The sequence below is a fragment of the Arachis stenosperma genome, chromosome 5 (genome assembly GCF_014773155.1).
Source record: "Arachis stenosperma cultivar V10309 chromosome 5, arast.V10309.gnm1.PFL2, whole genome shotgun sequence".
Lineage (NCBI taxonomy): Eukaryota > Viridiplantae > Streptophyta > Magnoliopsida > Fabales > Fabaceae > Arachis > Arachis stenosperma.
Window position 1 is genome coordinate 85,690,122 of NC_080381.1, and position 22,296 is coordinate 85,712,417.

Sequence of the window (22,296 nt, forward strand, 5' to 3'; positions counted from 1 at the left end):
TCTACATAAATGCACTTCAACCTTTCATCATTCACTTTCAAATCTTCACAAATCAAAACCATTCTTCAAATCTATTTCAAATTAATCACAAATCTTCTTCAAAAACTCACCCTTTTCTCAATTTCTTTTCATATCTTCTCAAATCTCCTTTCAAATTTTTATTTTTTCGAAATCTCTTCTCCCCTCCCTTATAAATTCACGTTTGGAACCCCCTTTACCCACACCATTCGAATTTCCTCTTTCTCTCTCTCTCTTCTTTCTTTTCTTTTGCTTGAGGACAAGCAAACCTCTAAGTTTGGTGTGCTTTTTCGTGATCACTAAGCCAAGATTCATCAATATCATGGCTCCTAAGGGAAAACAAACCAATTTAAGAGGCAAGAAAGAGAATAATCCAAAGAATCTTTGGAATTAAGAGAAGTTCTTAACTAAAGAACATGAAGACCATTATCACAAAATAATGGGTCTGAGGTCAGTGATCCCGGAAGTGAAATTTGATCTGAAAGAAGATGAATATCCGGGGATCCAAGAGCAAATTCGAAACAGAGGATGGGAAGTTCTAACCAATCCTGAGACAAAGGTTGGAAGGAACATGGTTCAGGAATTCTACTCAAATCTGTGGCTAACAGATAAGCAGAGAATGACTGGAACTGCTTACCATACCTATAGAACCATGGTCAGAGGGAAAGTTATATACTTCCATCTGGACAAAATAAGAGAAATCTTCAAGTTGCCTCAACTGCAAGATGATCCTGATTCCTTTAATAGGAGGATGGTGAGAGTAGATAAGGGGTTGGATCAAGTTCTAGAGGACATATGCCTCCCTGGAACTAAGTGGATAACCAATTCTAAGGGTGTCCCAAACCAACTCAAGAGGGGAGACCTCAAACCAATTGCAAGAGGTTGGCTAGACTTTATTGGGCGTTCCATATTACCCACTAGCAACCGTTCTGAGGTCACCATCAAGAGAGCAGTGATGATTCATTGCATTATGCTTGGAAGAGAAGTGGAGGTGCATCATGTGATTGCTTGTGAGATCTACACAATTGCAAATAAGAATTCCACTGAAGCCAAATTGGCTTACCCAAGCTTGATCTCCTTGCTCTGTAAAGAGGCTGGGGTGAAGATGGGAATAGATGAGTTCATACCCATTGAGCATCCAATCACCAAGAAGTCAATGGAAGGACAAGTGCAAGACAACTCCATCAAGAGGAGGGCGCAGGAATTCCTCCCTGAATTCCCAAGAATTGACTACTGGTCCAGCCTAGAAGCATCTATCACCAAGTTGCAAGAGACTATGGAGCAACTGAAGGAAGAACAGCAGAATCAGAACTGCATGCTCTGCAAATTGCTAAAGGAACAAGAGAAGCAGGGGCGTGAAATCCAAGAGATGAAACGCCAAAAGCTCTCCTCTCAAGCTGAGGGAGCATCCACTTCTCAAAATCAAGGTTGTTGAGTCCTAACTCTGTGAAAACCTCTATCATTAGGAGCCTATTTTTGCGTTTCTTTGTTTTCTATTTTTATTATTTTAGTCTCATCTTATATCTATATTTAAGTCTTGTTCTTAGTTCATAATTAATAAAATTTATGCCTTAAAGTTATGAATGTCCTATGAATCCATCACCTCTCTTAAAAGAAAAATGCTTTAATCACAAAAGAACAAGAAGTACAGGGTTTCGAAATTTATCTCTGAAACTAGTTGAATTAGCTTGATGTGGTGACAATACTTTTTGTTTTCTGAATGAATGCTTGAACAGTGCATATGTCTCTTGAATTTGTTGTTTTAAGAATGTTAAAATTGTTGGCTCTTGAAAGAATGAGGAGAAAGAGAACTGTTATTGAGGATCTGAAAAATCATCAAATAGATTCTTGAAGCAAGAAAAAGCAGTGAATACAAAAAAAAAATATATTTTCGAAAAAAAAAAGAAAGAATAAGAAAGAAATAAAGTGGTGATCCAAAGCAATAAGAGTGTGCTTAAGAACCCTGGACACCTCTAATTGGGGACTTTAGCAAAGCTGAGTCACAATCTAAAAAGGTTCACCCAATTATGTGTCTGTGGCATGTATGTATCCGGTGGTAATACTGGAAGACAGAGTGCTTTGGGCCACAGCCAAGACTCATACACTGGCTATGTTCAAGAATCAATATACTTAACTAGGAGAATCAATAACACTATCTGAGTTCTGAGTTCTTATAGATGTCAATCATTCTGAACTTCAAAGGATAGAGTGAGATGCCAAAACTGTTCGGAGGCAAAAAGCTACTAGTCCCGCTCATCTAATTGGAGCTATGTTTCTTTGATATTTTGGAGTCTATAGTATATTCTCTTCTTTTTATCCTATTTTGATTTTCAGTTGCTTGGGGACAAGCAACAATTTAAGTTTGGTGTTGTGATGAGCGGATAATTTGTATGCTTTTTGGCATTGTTTTTAGTATGTTTTTAGTATCTTTTAGTTAGTTTTTAGTATATTTTTATTAGTTTTTAATTAAAATTCACTTTTCTGGACTTTACTATGAGTTTGTGTGTTTTTCTGTGATTTCAGGTATTTTCTGACTGAAATTGAGGGTCCTGAGCAAAAATCTGATCCAAAGACTGAAAAGGACTGCAGATGCTGTTAGATTCTGACCTCCCTGCACTCGAAGTGGATTTTCTGGAGCTACAGAAGCCCAATTGGCGCGCTCTCAACGGCATTGGAAAGTAGACATCCTGGGCTTTCCAGCAATATATATAGTCCATACTTTGCCCAAGATTTGATGGCCCAAACCGGCGCTCAAAGTCACCTACAGAAATTCCAGCGTTAAACGCCGGAACTGGCATAAAATTTGGAGTTAAACGCCCAAACTGGCATGAAAGCTGGCGTTTAACTCCAGAAAAGGTCTCTACACGAAATTCCTTCATTGCTCAGCCCAAGCACACACCAAGTGGGCCCGGAAGTGGATTTTTATGTCATTTACTCATTTCTGTAAACCTTAGGACACTAGTTTACTATTAATAGGATCTTTTGACATTGTATCCGCACCTTATGACCTCATAACATTTTAGACGTTTCATTGTGTACTTTCCACAGCATGAGCCTCTAAACCCCATGGTTGGGGGTGAGGAGCTCTGCTGTGTCTTGATGGATTAATGCAATTACTACTGTTTCTCATTCAATCATGCTTGCTTCCATTCTAAGATAATACTTGTTCTTAATCCGGATGAATGTGATGATCAGTGACAATCATCATCATTCTCAACCATGAATGTGTGACTGACAACCACCTCCGTTCTACCTTAGATTAAGTAGTTATCTCTTGGATTCTTTAATCGGAATCTTCGTGGTATAAGCTAGAACTGATGGCGGCATTCAAGAGAATCCGGAAGGTCTAAACCTTGTCTGTGGTATTCTGAGTAGGATTCAATGATTGAATGACTGTGACGTGCTTCAATCTCCTGAAGGCGGGGCGTTAGTGGCAGACGCAAAAGGATCACTGGATTCTATTCCGGCCTGATTGAGAACCGACAGATGAATTCCGCTATGCTGTGACAGAGCATATGCAATCGCTTTCACTGAGAGGATGGGAGGTAGCCACTGACAACGGTGAAACCCTACACACAGCTTGCCATGGAAGGAGACTTGCGTGTTTGAAGAAGAAGATAGTAGGAAAGCAGAGATTCAGAAGATGGAGCATCTCCAAACCTCAACCTATTCTCCATTACTGCAAAACAAGTACCTTTTTCATGTTCTTTAGCTCTTTACAATCAATCCTGATAATTCCTGATATCCTGACTAAGATTTACAAGATAACCATAGCTTGCTTCAAGCCGACAATCTCCGTGGGATCGACCCTTGCTCACGCAAGGTATTACTTGGACGACCCAGTGCACTTGCTGGTTAGTTGTGCAGGATTGCAAAAGTGTTATTGCAATTTCGTGCACCACCCACCTACCTTCAAAAATATAAAACCAATTTCCCTCCCTTTCCCACCCTAAATAGCCGAACACAACCTCCCCCCTCTCCCTATAAATACCCTTCCATTCTACTTCATTTTCACACAACACAACCCCTTCTTCTCCCCCTTGGCCGAACCATCACTTCCCCTTCTCTACCATCATTTCTTCTTCTTCTTCTTCTCTTCTTTCTTCTCTTGCTCGAGGGCGAGCAATATTTTAAGTTTAGTGTGGTAAAAGCATAAGCTTTTTGTTTTTCCATTACCATCAATGGCACCTAAGGCCGGAGTATCCTCTAGAAAAGGAAAAGGGAAGACAAAAGCTTCCACCTCCGAGTCATGGGAGATGGAAAGATTCATCTCCAAGAGCCATCAAGACCACTTCTATGATGTTGTGGCAAAGAAGAAGGTGATCCCTGAGGTCCCTTTCAAGCTCAAGAAAAATGAGTATCCGGAGATCCGACATGAAGTCCGAAGAAGAGGTTGGGAAGTCCTAACCAACCCCATGCAACAAGTCGGAATCTTAATGGTTCAAGAGTTCTATGCCAATGCATGGATCACTAGGAACCATGATCAAGGTATGAACCCAAGTCCAAAGAATTATCTCACAATGGTTCGGGGGAAATACTTGGATTTTAGTCCGGAAAACGTGAGGTTGGCATTCCACTTGCCCATGATGCAAGGAGATGAACGCCCCTACACTAGAAGGGTCAACTTTAATCAAAGGTTGGACCAAGTCCTTATGGACATTTGTGTGGAAGGAGCTCAATGGAAGAGAGACTCCAAAGGCAAGCCAGTCCAACTAAGAAGACTGGACCTCAAGCCCATAGCTAGAGGATGGTTGGAGTTCATTCAACGCTCCATCATTCCTACTAGCAACCGATCTGAAGTTACTGTGGATCGGGCCATCATGATTCATGGCATCATGATTGGAGAGGATGTAGAAGTTCATGAGGTCATCTCCAATGAAATCTACAAAATAGCCGACAAGCCTTCACCCATGGCACGGCTAGCTTTTCCTCACCTTATTTGCCATCTATGTTACTCAGCTGGAGTTATCATAGAAGGAGACATCCTCATTGAAGAGGATAAGCCCATCACCAAGAAGAGGATGGAGCAAGCAAGAGAGACCCCTCACGGTTCTCAAGAGGTGCATGAGGAAGCTCATCATCAAGAAATCCCTGAGATGCCTCAAGGGATGCACTTTCCTCCAAACAACTATTAGGAACAACTCAACACTTCCTTAGAAGGTTTGAGCCACAATGTTGAACAACTAAGGGTGGAACATCATGAGCACTCCATCATTCTCCAAGAAATAAGAGAAGATCAAAGAGCAATGTGGGAGGAGCAACAAAGGCAAGGAAGGGACATAGAAGAGCTTAAGGACATTGTTGGACCTTCAAGAAGAAGACGCCACTAGAGGTGGATTCATTCCTTGTTCTTTATTTCTTTCTGTTTTTCGGTTTTTATGCTGTGTTTTGTGTCTCTACTTCATGATCATTAGTATGTAACCATGCCTTAAAGCTATGAATAAATTCCATTAATCCTTCACCTCTCTTAAAAGAAAAATGTTTTAATTCAAAAGAACAAGAAGTACATGAATTTTGAATTTATCCTTGAATTTAGTTTAATTATATTGATGTGGTGGCAATACTTTTGTTTTCTGAATGAATGCTTGAATAGTGCATATGTCTTTTGATCTTGTTGTTTATGAATGTTAAAATTGTTGGCTCTTGAAAGAATGATGAACAAAGAGAAATGTTATTGATGATCTGAAAAATCATGAAATTGATTCTTGAAGCAAGAAAAAGCAGTGAAAAATAAAAAGCTTGCAAAAAAAAATAATAATGGCAAAAAAAATAGAAAGAAAAAGAAAAAGCAAGTAGAAAAAGCCAATAGCCCTTAAAACCAAAAGGCAAGGGTAAAAAGGATCCAAGGCTTTGAGCATCAATGGATAGGAGGGCCCAAGGAAATAAAATCCAGGCCTAAGCGGCTAAATCAAGCTGTCCCTAACCATGTGCTTGTGTCATGAAGGTCCAAGTGAAAAGCTTGAGACTGAGTGGTTAAAGTCGTGATCCAAAGCAAAAAGAGTGTGCTTAAGAGCTCTGGACACCTCTAACTGGGGACTCTAGCAAAGCTAAGTCACAAAAGGTTCACCCAGTTATGTGTCTGTGGCATTTATGTATCCGGTGGTAATACTGGAAAACAAAGTGCTTAGGGCCACGGCCAAGACTCATAAGTAGCTGTGTTCAAGAATCAACATGCTTAACTAGGAAAGTCAATAACACTATCCGAAATTCTAAGTTCCTAGAGAAGCCAATCATTCTAAACTTCAAAGGAAAAAGTGAGATGCCAAAACTGTTCAGAAGCAAAAAGCTACAAGTCCCGCTCATCTAATTATAATTAATATTCATTGATATTCTGGAATTTATAGTATATTCTCTTCTTTTTATCCGATTTGATTTTCAGTTGCTTGGGGACAAGCACAAATTTAAGTTTGGTGTTGTGATGAGCGGATAATTTATACGCTTTTTGGCATTGTTTTTAGGTAGTTTTTAGTAAGTTCAAGCTACTTTTAGGGATATTTTCATTAGTTTTTATGTTAAATTCATATTTCTGGACTTTACTATGAGTTTGTATGTTTTTCTGTGATTTCAGGTAATTTCTGGCTGAAATTGAGGGACTTGAGCAAAACTCTGAAAAAGGGGCTGACAAAAGGACTGCTGATGTTGTTGGAATCTGACCTCCCTGCACTCAAAATGAATTTTCTGGAGCTACAGAACTCTAATTGGCGCGCTCTCAACGGCGTTGGAAAGTAGACATCCAGAGCTTTCCAGCAATATATAATAGTCCATACTTTATTTGGAAATTGACGACGTAACTTGGCGTTGAACGCCAAGTACATGCTGCTGTCTGGAGTTAAACGCCAGAAAAACGTCATGATCCGGAGTTGAACGCCCAAAACACGTCATAACTTGGAGTTCAACTCCAAGAAAAGCCTCAGCTCGTGGATAGATCAAGCTCAGCCCAAGCATACACCAAGTGGGCCCCGGAAGTGGATTTATGCATCAATTACTTACTCATGTAAACCCTAGGAGCTAGTTTATTATAAATAGGATGATTTACTAATGTATTAGATATCTTTGGTCTCAGTTTTGTTTTATTCTTCATCTTAAGAGGCTATTGATCATGTTTTGGGGGCTGGCCATTCGGCCATGCCTGAACCTTTTACTTATGTATTTTCAACGGTGGAGTTTCTGCACACCATAGATTAAGGGTGTGGAGCTCTGCTGTACCTCAAGTATTAATGCAATTCTATTTTCTTTTATTCAATTCTCTCTTGTTCTTATTCCAAGATATTCATTCGTACCCAAGAACATGATGAATGTGATGATTATGTGACGCTCATCATCATTCTCACCTATGAACGCGCGTGATTGACAACCACCTTCGTTCTACATGCAACCGAGCTTGAATGTGTATCTCTTAGATTCCCCAACAGAATCTTCGTGGTATAAGCTAGATAGATGGCGGCATTCATGAGGATCCAGAAAGTCTAACCTTGTCTGTGGTATTCCGAGTAGGATCCTGGGAATCCGGAAAGTCTAACCTTGTCTGTGGTATTCCGAGTAGGATTCCGGTAATGAATGACTGTGACGTGCTTCAGACTCGCAAGTGCTGGGCGTTAGTGACAGACGCAAAAGAATCAAGGGATTCTATTCCAGCAGGAGTGGGAACCAACCAGTGATTAGCCGTGCTGTGACAGAGCGCGTGAGCGTAGTTTTCACTGCGAGGATGGGATGTAGCCTTCGGCCAGTGTGATGCCTCCAGACGATTAGCCATGCGAGTGACAGCGCAGAGGACCATTTTCCAGAGAGGATACAAAGTAGCCATCGTCGAACGGTGAACCCCTATACACAGCTTGCCATGGAAAGGAGTAAGAAGGATTGAGTTGAAGCAGTAGGAAAGTAGGCGTTCTTGAGCCATACAGTATCTCCATTCGCTTATCTGAAATTCCCACCAATGAATCTGCATAAGTATTCTATCCCTTTTATTATTTCTATTTTCTTATTTCTATTTTCGAAACCATAAACAAATTTAATCTGCCTAACTGAGATTTACAAGGTGACCATAGCTTGCTTCATACCAACAATCTCTGTGGGATCGACCCTTACTCGCGTAAGGTTTATTACTTGGACGACCCAGTACACTTGCTGGTTAGTTGAACGGAGTTGTGAATTCAACTGGTGCCATAATAATGATTTCATACAAATACAAGGAATATGGATCACAATTTCGTCCACCACTGCGCAATCCACGCAGGCGCGCGAAGTACCTGCACGCGCCTGATGCTACGATTTTAGGAAATTGCACGATCGGCAAAAATTCCTTCCGGCAAGTGCACCGGTTATCGTCAAGTAAAAACTCACAATAGAGTGAGGTCGAATCCCACAAGGATTGGTTGAGTGAGCAATTCGGATTAGAAGTGTGTTCTAGTTGAGCGGAATCAAGATTTAGATGAGAATTGCGGAATGTAAAATTGGCGGGTAACGTAAATGGCAAGAAATTGAAATTGCGGAATCTTAAATTGCATGAATTAAAGAGCGAGAAGCTAAATTGCTGAAATTAAAAAGGGATCGGGGTGAATCAAAACAATGCGTTCATTGAATTTTGCTTGGCAATCTTATATGATTGGATCCCAATCCCTTGGCTCACCAATTCTCTCTAAAAACAAACAAATTCCCAATCCCTTGGTTTAAATGTTCATAAGAAGAGATGACGCTCGATCACTGATTATACCACACAGTTTCATGAACCACAATTTGGTAGGATTACATGTCACAATATCCATCCAAACCCCAATCCAATTCACTGTGAGAAAGCTTCTCTAGCATGAATCCTCCATTCCTTTCCCAAGGTTCCGAAGGATTCCAATTATGGATAGTTTCTTTCCCAAGACAACTAACCAATGGAATTAGATCGAGAAGCTTTCTAACAAAAATTCAAGAGAAAAGATTGAAGAAGAAGATAAAAACTATTATTGATTCATTGAATTACAATAGAGCTCCCTAACCCAATGAAAGGGGGTTTAGTGAGTCATAGCTCTGAATTCATTTACAAAAAGTATGAAAACTAGAAAAATGATCCCTCCTTTTTTTAACTAACTTAAATTCTATCCTATTTATACACTTTCTAAATTGAGCTTCTGTTGTGTTTCTTGGGCTTTGAGGCCTTTCCCTGATTTCCTTTTGCTTTGGGTTTATGATCCATAATCCTGATGAGGCTGCTGATCCAATTCTGTAACATTCATTGAGCCAACTTAGTGATAATCAAGTAATGACACATGACTCAACAAATTGAAATTCCAGACTCATCAATTCTTCAGGCCCAATCCCATAAACCATGATATTCAATTGGGTTTCATACCAGAGTACGTTTAAGTTAATGTTTGTGCTCAAATGCTAACTTAAAACTGCAATATCTTTGGCCCAGAAACCTTTTCAAATAGTGGCGTTTAAGTTGCAGTTTAAGCTTAAACTGCAACTTAAACGCCAGACACTTCCAGTGATGCCTTTTGTGGAAGCACGTTTAAGTTCCAGTTTAAGCTTAAACTGGAACTTAAACGTTGGACACTCCTGGAGGTGGTATAACTCAAGCACGTTTAAGCTTCAGTTTAAGGTTAAACTGAAGCTTAAACGTGGAAATGGAAGAAAGCAACCCTGGAGGGTAAAGTAGTCGAACACGTTTAAGCTCCAGTTTAAGCTTAAACTGGAGCTTAAACGTGGAAATGAAGAAAGCAACCCTGGAGGAGAATTTTGGTCGAATACGTTTAAGCTCCAGTTTAAGGTTAAACTGGAGCTTAAACGTGGAAATGGCTCCCTGGTGCATTTCTCATTTCTGGCGTTTAACTTCCAGTTTAAGGTTAAACTGGAGGTTAAACGCCACTTTCAGCTTTTCCTCAGCTTTCATGATTTTGGCGTTTAAGCTCCAGTTTAAGCTTAAACTGGAGCTTAAACGCCACTGATAGTTCCCAGCATTATATGGCTTGGCAGTTTAAGTTCCAGTTTAAGCTTAAACTGGAACTTAAACTCCACATGTGATATTTAAGCTTCCTTTATTGATTTTGTTGCTTCCTTGCCTAGCCTCTTCTTCCCTGAAGTCATCCAAACAACTGCATCAAAGTCTTGCAAAATTTCATGAGAAATCTTCCATTCATAGCATTCAAGTAATATAACTAAAAACTCATGGAATTTGCATCAAAATCATACTGTTTGGATGGTTCATTGCTTTGTTATTCATTTAACCATTCTTGGTTACTTTAAGCTCAAGAAAATGCATAAAACAACTAAAACTAACAGAAAAATGCTAGTGAAACTAGCCTAAGATGCCTTGGCATCACACAACACCAAACTTAATACTTGCTTGTCCCTAAGCAAGTTCTGAGTTATTTGAAAAGAAAGTATGAAACAGAAAGCAATTACATTGGCTATATTAGCAAGCATTTGAAGTTCATCAGAAGGGTTTTATGCAGAAAGTTGCAGCATCACTTTTTCATTCTTGTCAGGTAAGATTATCACTTTTTCATTGCATCCATCAAACACTGCTATGGCCTCTTGTTATTCTTATGTCCTTGGCACTTTTCCCTTCTTTGTTTTTCTTTTTCTTAGAGCTCCTTTGCTCCTTGTTTGCTCAGTGTCATGTGTTGCACAAGCCTTTGGCATTTTCTTTTTCTTATCAGTGCACTACACATATCCACTACAGGCATTTTAGTTCACATTTCTTCTTGAGACATTGGTGCCCAGCACCTCTTTGTGTGACTAAATGTTTTGTATTTAGGTTGCTCTTGATAATGGACTTTTGGTTGATAATCCCGGGTTAGTTAACCCAAGTTACCAAGTGTTGAAACACTCCTCAGAACCTATTCATCCAAGCATATCCTTAATACATAAACACCATAGGCATTTGTCTCAGAAGTTCAAACCATTGGTGCCTAGCTTATTTTCTCAATTTTTTTTTTGCTTTTTGGTTGCCCTTTTTCAGTGGCTTTTTCTTCTTCTTTTTCTTTCTTTTTCATGGCCAAAGACATTTATTCATCAAGATCCATAGACAGTATTCAAACTTCTACACAAAAATGATAATTCTACACTCAATTTCCAGTGATCTGACTAAACAATCAAGCATGCATACCACCACTTAATTCTACTTGATTTGTCACTAATTGAGCCAAGTTACTTTTGTTCAAACTTTTCTTTTATTTTTGGAAACAGAACAAGCATGGCAAGCATTTGTTTAAGAAGGTGAAGTTATATCCAAACATCTAGGCATTCACTTTATTCAAAGCAGTAAACCAACACTCATACTAAAAACTTCACATTCCAGAAAGATTCAACAATTACAGTTTAAACCAGAACAAGCATGCTTTTGTTTGCCTTTTAAAGAATGGTCAAGGAACAACACCACCTTGTGAAATTTCTTGTTTTCTCTTTGTTGCCAGGAAACAATTTGATTTCTCCTTCTTCTCCTAGTTGTTGCTTCATGTTCTTTCTAAGATCCTTGTTTCCTTTCCTGCAAAGAGTGATGAAGTTGCTTGCTTCTCAAGCACTTGAGTGGTTAGCTCAACTATGTATGGGCAAGTGTCTGAGTCTTAAGTTGGTGTGTGAACACCAAACTTAGTCTCCTACTTACTCCTCTGCTCTTTGAATCCTTGAATTCTCCTTGGAATGAAGTTGCTGCTAAGGATTTTAAGCATTTCTGTGATTGCTTAGAATGGTTGTTCCTTTCATATAATTCAAAGGTTGTTGTGTTCAGTTGATCTGTATGGTGGAACACCAAACTTAGAGTCACACATTCCCCTTTGAATTATTGATCCACGAATTCATTATTTGGTGTGAAACACCAAACTTAATTCTTTGCAATGCACAGAAACTACTTCACCTTTTTATTGAAACAAATAAAAGAAACAGCAAAGGAGTATTACCTCAGGTTGGGTTGCCTCCCAACAAGCGCTTCTTTAACGTCATTAGCTTGACGGTTGTCCCTTGTTAGGGTGGATTGTAGTGCTTGATGTCCTCTCCTCTCACTATGAAAACGTCCCCATTTGATTCCTTCATGATTTCCAAATGTTCCATAGAAAGAACTTTCCTGATTGTGAACACTTGAGGGAGCTGGGAAGGAATGGTTTTGAGGCCAGGTGGGATTGGCAGATAATGACTTGATATCACTTTATCTCCCGGAGAGAAACCTTCAGTGGGAATTTTCTTGTTTCTCCACCCTCTTGGCAATTTCTTTACAATTCTTCCCTCTCTCTTGAGGATTTCTTCATTGACCCTTATGCCAGGAGGATCCTTCTGAGCTGTTTCTATTGATTCTTGTGGCTTTAACTCTTGCAATTCTTGTTTGCCTTCCAAGGACTGTTTCAGAGTTTCAGCTGCTGGGTTGCTTTCCTCCAAACACAGATGGCTACTATCATCCTTAGGCTTTTCAGGTTCTGGTTCAGGCTCAGATGCAGGTTTGAAAACATGGAAAATGAGCTGTTTATCATGTATTCTCAAAATTAGCTCTCCTTGTTCTACATCTATGAGCGCTCTAGCAGTGGCTAGAAATGGCCTTCCCAAAATGATAGGGTGTAGGTAGCTTTCCTCCATGTCCAAAATGACAAAGTCTGTGGGGAAGAAATAATTTCCCACTTTCACCAGCACATTCTCAACTACCCCTTCAGCTTGCTTCTGAGTTTTGTCAGCCAGTTGTATGATTACATCAGTGGATCTCACCTCATTCAGTTGTAGCCTCTTCATAAGAGTCAGAGGCATCACATTTATGCTAGCTCCTAGATCACAGAATCCTCTGTCAATTTTTGTTTCCCTTATGATGCAGGGGATATGAAAACTTCCTGGGTCTGTTTTCTTAGAGACTATGTCCTTCTTGATGAGGGCACTGCATTCTTTGTTCATTATTACAGTTTGTCCTCCCTTCAAAACTCTTTTCTTGCTCAGCAATTCCTTCAAATACTAGATATGTGTAGGCATCTGCTGGAGAATCTCAAGAAAGGGAATATTGATATGGAGAGACTTAAATGTCTCTAAAAACCTTGAATATGTTTTCCCTTTTTCACCTCCTCCTAACCTCTGAGGAAATGGTGCTTTTGGTTGGTATGTTTCCAGCATGCCTTTATTTTGCAGTTCCTTGGCTTGCTCAGTTTCACTTTCCTGCTTAGCTTCTTCCACACCTTCCTTCAAGATTTCTGGCTCCTGTTCTGAGGGTCTGATTCCTTCTTCTTCTGAGACTTCCTTCAATATGGTGATGGCCTTGCATTCTTCCCATCTCACTCCCTTTTGTTCCCCTTTAGGATTCTTTTCTGTGTCACTAGGGAACACTGCAGTTGACTTGGGGGCCTGTTGAGATAGCTCTCCTACTCGAGACTCCATCCTCTTGAGTTTTTCACCATGGTTCCTTAAGGTAGATCTCACATCATCCCTAAAGCTTTTCAACTCACTTATGTCCTGACCCATGTTTGCAAGCATTCCTTCTATCCTGTTTAATTGATCTTGAAATTGTTGGTTCGGATTAGGTTGGGCAGGTTGATTATTTTGGCCATGATATGGTGGTTGGGAGTAAGTGTTTTGTGTGGCTTGGTATGATCTTTGGTTGGAGTTTTGGTATGTGGAATTGTTATGTTGGTTGGGGTTGTAAGGTTTGTGGTTTTGTGGTTGGGTTTGCTGGTTTCCCCACCCAAAGTTTGGGTGGTTTTTCCAGCCTGGGTTGTAAGTGTTGGAATGTGGATCATATGGTTGCCTTTGTTGATTTCCCACATAGTTGGCCTCTTCCCAATCACCTCCTTCAGTTCTTACCTCCTCTTGATCTTGTGTGTGTATTGCAGCCACTTGATTTGTTTCTAATTTACTGGTGAGCTCTGCTAGTTGCTTGGCAAACACCTTGTTTTGGGCTAGAATTGTATCAACATGGTTCAGCTCCATGACTCCCTTAGTGTTGTGTCTCTCTGAAGCATAGTAGTACTCATTCTCAGCCACTGTCTCAATCACTTCAATGGCTTCTTCCACAGTCTTTTTCCTGTTCAATGAACCTCCTGATGAATGGTCTACAGCCTTCCTTGATTCATAAGAAAGTCCATCATAGAAAATATGCAATTGCACCCAGTCATGGAACATGTCTGGTGGGCATTTCCTTGTCAAATCCTTGAACCTCTCCCATGCCTCGTAGAGAGTTTCACCATCTTGTTGTCTAAAAGTCTGAACCTCAGATCGAAGCCTATTGACCTTTTGTGGGGGGTAGAAACGTGCCAGAAACTTGCTTTCCACCTCATCCCAGGTTGTTAGGCTCCCCCTTGGGAATGATTCCAGCCACTTAGCTGCCTTGTCCCTAAGTGAAAATGGGAACAAGAGCAGTTTATAGGCATCTTCCTGGACTCCATTGGACTTCACAGTGTCGTAAATTCTCAAGAATTTTGTGAGATATTGGTTTGGATCTTCATTAGCACTCCCACCAAATGAACAATGATTCTCCACCAGTGATATTAGCTGTGGTTTGAGTTCAAAATTGTTGGCCTGAATGGGTGGTTTCTGAATGCTGCTACCACAATTCCCAGAGGTTGGGTTTATGTATGAACCAAGAACCCTCCTCTCGGGAATGGCATTGTTTCCATCAGCTCTCTCATGGTTGTGAACTTCTCTATCCATGTTGAGATCTAGAGCTTCCTCAAAATTGTCCTCAGATTCTCCTTCAGATTCTTCTTCTCCCAGTACTCTCTTCCCTCTTGCTTCCCTTCTAAGTTTATGAAGGGTCCTCTCTGGTTTGGTATATGGAGGAGTTGATGTCTCTCCTCTCCTACCTGTCATACAAGAACACAGCACAGGCAACAAACAAGTGAAATACTCTTGGTTAATGGAAGAGTATGGTTAGAGCAGTTGAGGAATTAATTCAAATAGTTAGTGAGTCAGTGAGTTAGTTGCTTGAATTTAAAGGCATAAAGAAAGAAAGCAAGTAACAGAGTGCAGAAATTAAAATTCAACAAGTAACTTGAACTGAATTAACAAAACAAGAAAAATGCTCAATCTAGTTAACTTCCAATTTGAGAATTGTCAATCAAAAACCAATCCCCGGCAACGGCGCCATAAACTTGATGCTACGATTTTAGGAAATTGCACGATCGGCAAAAATTCCTTCCGGCAAGTGCACCGGTTATCGTCAAGTAAAAACTCACAATAGAGTGAGGTCGAATCCCACAAGGATTGGTTGAGTGAGCAATTCGGATTAGAAGTGTGTTCTAGTTGAGCGGAATCAAGATTTAGATGAGAATTGCGGAATGTAAAATTGGCGGGAAACGTAAATGGCAAGAAATTGAAATTGCGGAATCTTAAATTGCATGAATTAAAGAGCGAGAAGCTAAATTGCTGAAATTAAAAAGGGATCGGGGTGAATCAAAACAATGCGTTCATTGAATTTTGCTTGGCAATCTTATATGATTGGATCCCAATCCCTTGGCTCACCAATTCTCTCTAAAAATAAACAAATTCCCAATCCCTTGGTTTAAATGTTCATAAGAAGAGATGACGCTCGATCACTGATTATACCACACAGTTTCATGAACCACAATTTGGTAGGATTACATGTCACAATATCCATCCAAACCCCAATCCAATTCACTGTGAGAAAGCTTCTCTAGCATGAATCCTCCATTCCTTTCCCAAGGTTCCGAAGGATTCCAATTATGGATAGTTTCTTTCCCAAGACAACTAACCAATGGAATTAGATCGAGAAGCTTTCTAACAAAAATTCAAGAGAAAAGATTGAAGAAGAAGATAAAAACTATTATTGATTCATTGAATTACAATAGAGCTCCCTAACCCAATGAAAGGGGGTTTAGTGAGTCATAGCTCTGAATTCAATTACAAAAAGTATGAAAACTAGAAAAATGATCCCTCCTTTTTTTAACTAACTTAAATTCTATCCTATTTATACACTTTCTAAATTGAGCTTCTGTTGTGTTTCTTCGGCTTTGAGGCCTTTCCCTGATTTCCTTTTGCTTTGGGTTTATGATCCATAATCCTGATGAGGCTGCTGATCCAATTCTGTAACATTCATTGAGCCAACTTAGTGATAATCAAGTAATGACACATGACTCAACAAATTGAAATTCCAGACTCATCAATTCTTCAGGCCCAATCCCATAAACCATGATATTCAATTGGGTTTCATACCAGAGTACGTTTAAGTTAATGTTTGTGCTCAAATGCTAACTTAAAACTGCAATATCTTTGGCCCAGAAACCTTTTTAAATAGTGGCGTTTAAGTTGCAGTTTAAGCTTAAACTGCAACTTAAACGCCAGACACTTCCAGTGATGCCTTTTGTGGAAGCACGTTTAAGTTCCAGTTTAAGCTTAAACTGGAACTTAAACGTTGGACACTCCTGGAGGTGGTATAACTCAAGCACGTTTAAGCTTCAGTTTAAGGTTAAACTGAAGCTTAAACGTGGAAATGGAAGAAAGCAACCCTGGAGGGTAAAGTAGTCGAACACGTTTAAGCTCCAGTTTAAGCTTAAACTGGAGCTTAAACGTGGAAATGAAGAAAGCAACCCTGGAGGAGAATTTTGGTCGAATACGTTTAAGCTCCAGTTTAAGGTTAAACTGGAGCTTAAACGTGGAAATGGCTCCCTGGTGCATTTCTCATTTCTGGCGTTTAACTTCCAGTTTAAGGTTAAACTGGAGGTTAAACGCCACTTTCAGCTTTTCCTCAGCTTTCATGATTTTGGCGTTTAAGCTCCAGTTTAAGCTTAAACTGGAGCTTAAACGCCACCGATAGTTCCCAGCATTATATGGCTTGGCAGTTTAAGTTCCAGTTTAAGCTTAAACTGGAACTTAAACTCCACATGTGATATTTAAGCTTCCTTTATTGATTTTGTTGCTTCCTTGCCTAGCCTCTTCTTCCCTGAAGTCATCCAAACAACTGCATCAAAGTCTTGCAAAATTTCATGAGAAATCTTCCATTCATAGCATTCAAGTAATATAACTAAAAACTCATGGAATTTGCATCAAAATCATACTGTTTGGATGGTTCATTGCTTTGTTATTCATTTAACCATTCTTGGTTACTTTAAGCTCAAGAAAATGCATAAAACAACTAAAACTAACAGAAAAATGCTAGTGAAACTAGCCTAAGATGCCTTGGCATCAGCGCCCTTGCTGAAGTTCCCAAGGCTCAATTTCTCATGCTCCCTTCCTTTGCACCCATTCTCCTTCTCTCTCCCGGTTCATCCTTGCCCTATATTCTGAAACCACTTAACACACAGGTCACGGCATCAAATGGCACCAAGAGAAGATTAGAAATGTATCTAGTTTAGTGCAAAATAAGCATGTTTTCATCCATGAGGCAAAAATTAGGAAAAGAACACAAAGTCTTGTATTTTCATATGAAAAGCGTGTGGAATCATTGATAAAACCCCTGAAATCAATATAAGATAAACCCTCAAAATGGGGTTTATCATTGATCTCCTGACTAAGAATAATAAAATAAACATAGCTTGCTTCAAACCAACAATCTCCGTGGGATCGGCCCTTACTCACGTAAGGTATTACTTGAACGACCCCCCAGTGCACTTGCTGTTTAGTTGTGCGGATTGCAAAAGTGTGATTGCAATTTCGTGCACCAAGTGTTTGAGTTTGAACAACTAAAGGTTTATTTTGTTGCTTAGATTAGGAATATACTATTGATGCTATAGAGTCATTAAATTTGAGTCCTTTAATTTCTCTTCAAAAATTTTTCGAAAATATTACTTGTCCTTATTAATTTTTAATTTTTCGTGGGTTTAGTGTCTTGTTCTAAGTTTAGTGTCAATTGCATATCTTGTATTTTCCTTTAAATTTTCGAATTAGTGTTCTTTGTTTTTCCTTGATCTTCAAATTGTTCTTGTCAATTTTTTCTTGTTTGATCTTTGGTTTGTCTTGTTCTGTGTCTTTTCTTGTTTTTCTTGTGCTTTTTCAAAACATTAGTTTTCAAAAAAAAATTTTTTTTATCTATAAAAATAATACATCTTTAAAACACGTTACATTTATAGCTCAGTTGGCTAGAGCGTTGGTTTATGTTCTTGGCAATTGGGTATCTTCTTTTTAAAACTTTTTCAAAAATAATTTTTCTTTGATTAATTCTTGTGCCAAACTTCAAGTTTGGTATCTTCTTGTTAATCTTTTTATAATTTTCGAAAATTTATTTTAGTTTTCCTAAAAATTTTAAGTTTAGTGTTCTTTCTTTTGTTCTTGGTGTTCTTGAGTCTTCTTTATGTTTTGATCTTAAAATTTTTAAGTTTGGTGTTCCTTGGTGTTTTCCCTCCAAAATTTTCGAAAATAAGGAGCATTAGATCGAAAAATTTTAAGTCTTGTGTCTTTTGTGTGTTTTTCTCTTTTATCATAAAATTCAAAGTTCAAAAAAATATCTTTTCTAACTATTTTTAAGCTACTTTTTCGAAATTTTTTTTAAAAAATTCAGATTTCAATTTCAAAATTTTTCAAATCTTATCCTTTTAAGATTTAAAAAAAATTATAATAATATTTTATTATCTTTTTCAAAAATATCCTAACCACTTTCTCTCTCCTCAACTTTTTCGAAAATCTTCACAAAACATTTTAAAATTTTTTATTTTTATTTCGTTTTTATTTTATTTTATTTTATTTTATTATTTCGAAAATAAATTTTTATATATAATAAAATAAATAATATTTACATCCATATCATCTCCTTTACTCCAACATGGACATAAGTGGAAATGAACAGTCCAGAAGGACTCTGGGGTCATATGCTAACCCCACTACTACTTCATATGGGAGTAGTATATGTATACCCTCCATTGGAGTTAGTAGTTTTGAGTTGAATCCTCAGCTCATTATCATGGTGCAGCAAAGTTGTCAGTATTTCGGTCTTCCACAAGAAGAACCTACAGAGTTTCTGGCACAGTTTTTACAAATTGTTGACACAATACATGATAAGGAGGTAGATCAGGATGTCTACAGGCTATTACTGTTCCCATTTGCTGTAAAAGACCAAGCTAAGAGGTGGTTAAATAACCAACCTAAGGACAGCATAAAGACATGGAAACAGCTGTCAAAAAACTTCCTGAATCACTATTTTCCTCCGAAACGGATGACACAGCTAAGGCTGAGCATCCAAGGCTTCAAACAAGGAGATAATGAATCTCTCTATGATGCCTGGGAGAGATACAGAGAGATGCTAAGAAAATGCCCCTCTGAAATGTTTTCAGAGTGGGTGCAGTTCAGAAAGAGCTCAGATTTCTCTAGACCACTCAGCTGGTGGATCTATACACATGAGAAAGACAGTAGAAGAAGCTCAAGAGCTCATTGATACAGTTGCTAGAAATCAACATTTGTACCTAAGCAGTAAACCTTCCATGAAAGAAGAGGCTAAAACAGTAACTGCTGAAATGAGTCCTGTAGAACAAGTTACAGAATTCTTTCAGCAATTGGATTTTCTAACAAAACAGTTAGCCGAATTCAAAGAGATATTACAAGAAACAAGAATGGCTAATATGAATATGGAAGTGCAATTGAAGCAAACAGAACAGCAGTTATCAAAACAAATAATAGAAGAATGCCAAGCAGTTCAATTAAGAAGTGGAAAAACGTTAAATACCTCACTTAAAGGTAGAAGGAAGCCAAGGAATGAGCAAACTACCCAAAATCCATCTGAGGAGAGTAAGAGCCCAGAGAGGAATAATTCTAGCTCTCAAACGCCAAAAAATAAGTGGAAAACTGGCGTTGAACGCCTAAACCATGCTCAGTCCTGGCGTTCAACGCCAGAAACAAGCAAGGAGTTGGCGTTGAACGCCCAAAGGGAGCACAGTTCTGGCGTTCAGACACCAGAAGCAAGTAAGGAGTTGGCGTCTAACGCCACTCCAGCTTCCACCCCTGGCATTCAAATACCAGTGGGGGATCAGACACATACAAGTGCTGATAATAACCCATCTAAAAAGGCTTCTGATGAGCGGATAATTTGTACGCTTTTTGGCATTGTTTTTAGTATGTTTTTAGTATGTTTTAGTTAGTTTTTAGTATCTTTTTATTAGTTTTTAGTTAAAATTCACTTTTCTGGACTTTACTATGAGTTTGTGTGTTTTTCTGTGATTTCAGGTATTTTCTGGCTGAAATTGAGGGACCTGAGCAAAAATCTGATTCAGAGACTGAAAAGGACTGCAGATGCTGTTGGATTCTGACCTCCCTACACTCGAAGTGGATTTTCTGGAGCTACAGATACCCAATTGGCGCGCTCTCAACGGCGTTGGAAAGTAGACATCCTGGGCTTTCCAGTAATGTATAATAGTCCATACTTTGCCCAAGATTTGATGGCCCAAACCGGCGTTCCAAATCAGCTCAAAACTGCCCGGCGTTTAACGCCGGAACTGGCACAAGAATGGGAGTTAAACGCCCAAACTGGCACAAAAGCTGGCGTTTAACTCCAAGAAGAGTCTCTACACAAAAATGCTTCAATGCTCAGCCCAAGCACACACCAAGTGGGCCCGGAAGTGGATTTTTATGTCTTTTACTCATCTTTGTAATTCTTAAGCTACTAGTTCCCTATAAATAGGACCTCTTACTATTGTATTTTCATCTTTTGATCATTTTCGATCTTAGGATCATCTTTGGACGTCTAGTTCTTAGATTATTGGGAGGCTGGCCTCACGGCCATGCCTAGACCTTGTTCTTATGTATTTTCAACGGTGGAGTTTCTACACACCATAGATTAAGGTGTGGAGCTCTGCTGTACCTCGAGTATTAATGCAATTACTATTGTTCTTCTATTCAATTCAGCTTGTTCTTATTCCAAGATATTCATTCGTACACAAGAACATGATGAATGTGATGATTATGTGACGCTCATCATCATTCTCACTTATGAACGAGTGCCTGACAACCACCTCCGTTCTACAAGCAAACAAGGCTTGAATGCTTATCTCTTGGATTCCTTAATCAGAATCTTCGTGGTATAAGCTAGAATTGATGGCGGCATTCAAGAGAATCCAGAAGGTCTAAACCTTGTCTGTGGTATTCTGAGTAGGATTCAATGATTGAATGACTGTGACGAGCTTCAAACTCGCGATTGTGGGGCGTTAGTTGTAACAACCTTGATTTTCGAGTACGTGAGATCTTTTCTAAAGATACGGAGAACTCTGGAGGATCGGTAAAAGAAGAACCTTTGATATATCATCAAGTATCTCAATCCTCATTGTCATTATGTCATCTTTAAGCTAGAACCTTTTCCGAGTCAAGCTCGATAACGCAGTCACGAAGAACATAGTTTTTGAACCGTATCGGTTAGGAGTTTTGATCCGGTTTTCCGTAAATAGTCTCAGTTTGACGAACCGGACTCGATTCATGAGAAAAGAGAGATAATAGGGTAATATCATCATTATATGAGTATTAGAAGCTTCTTGAATGATATTATAAGGTTACCTGGTCAGTTTTAGTTAAAAACAGAAAATCGGTTTAACCGGGTTAACAGTTTACTGGTGTAGCTTAGCACCAGCACTCTCTGATGACTTTAGCAATGCTAAGGCCTCATTATACATGTTTTATTATCATAATAAATATGTTACTAGTGTCATTTATGCTAGTAGCTCAGAAAATAATTTTTAGAGATGTTTTTACAAGTGTTCCGATACATCTAGTTTTCGTTGTTATACACCTGAGATATTTTAATATTATTTTAATCCACCTCCAAGCCAACCAATCACAACTCACCCTACACCCCCAAAACCCCCAAGGCTGCCTCATTTGCTCATTGTGGCCGAAAATCACCAAGAGAAAAAGGAGAGAAAGTTCTTGGTTCATAAATCTTCAAAGCTTGATTTCTTCTGAACTAAAACTCAAATCAAAACTCCAATTTCACCAAAATGATCCTCTCTTCTTCCTCTACAAAACCATATAACATATCAAGGCTGGAAATAAGGTGAGATGGCTGTCTCCCTCCCTCTTCAATTCGGTTTTCAAGGAAAACCATGCAAAACATGTGTTTTCTTGATGTTCTTCCTTAGGAATCATGCTTAACTTGACTTGAGGGCCAAGAAACGTGACTTTCCAGAAAGTCTAAGGTTAGAAATCACTTCCTAACATGCTGGGTGAGATTTGGTTAGTTGAGGATTTTTGGATTTAAAGTTGTTCTTGATGTGATTTAGGAAGAAAAAGTGCTTAAGGACCACCTGAAAGAGTAACCGGATTTGAGGCAGCAAATCAAGGTAGGGTGTCACGAAATTAATCTTGATTATTTGTGTTTGAGATGTGTGAATGTTGTATTATTTGGCTGTGCTAAAAATTGGTTGCATATATGATTGATTCTTGGTGAAAATTTGG

General features: G+C 38.9%; 1 non-coding gene across 1 annotated transcript; it reads left to right on the forward strand.

Annotated features, from left to right (window-relative positions):
• Positions 1-14,092: 14,092 nt before the first annotated feature.
• Positions 14,093-14,196, forward strand: LOC130983683 (small nucleolar RNA R71). The gene has a single exon (XR_009087663.1). It is a non-coding gene; the product is annotated as a small nucleolar RNA R71 (small nucleolar RNA).
• Positions 14,197-22,296: the final 8,100 nt, after the last annotated feature.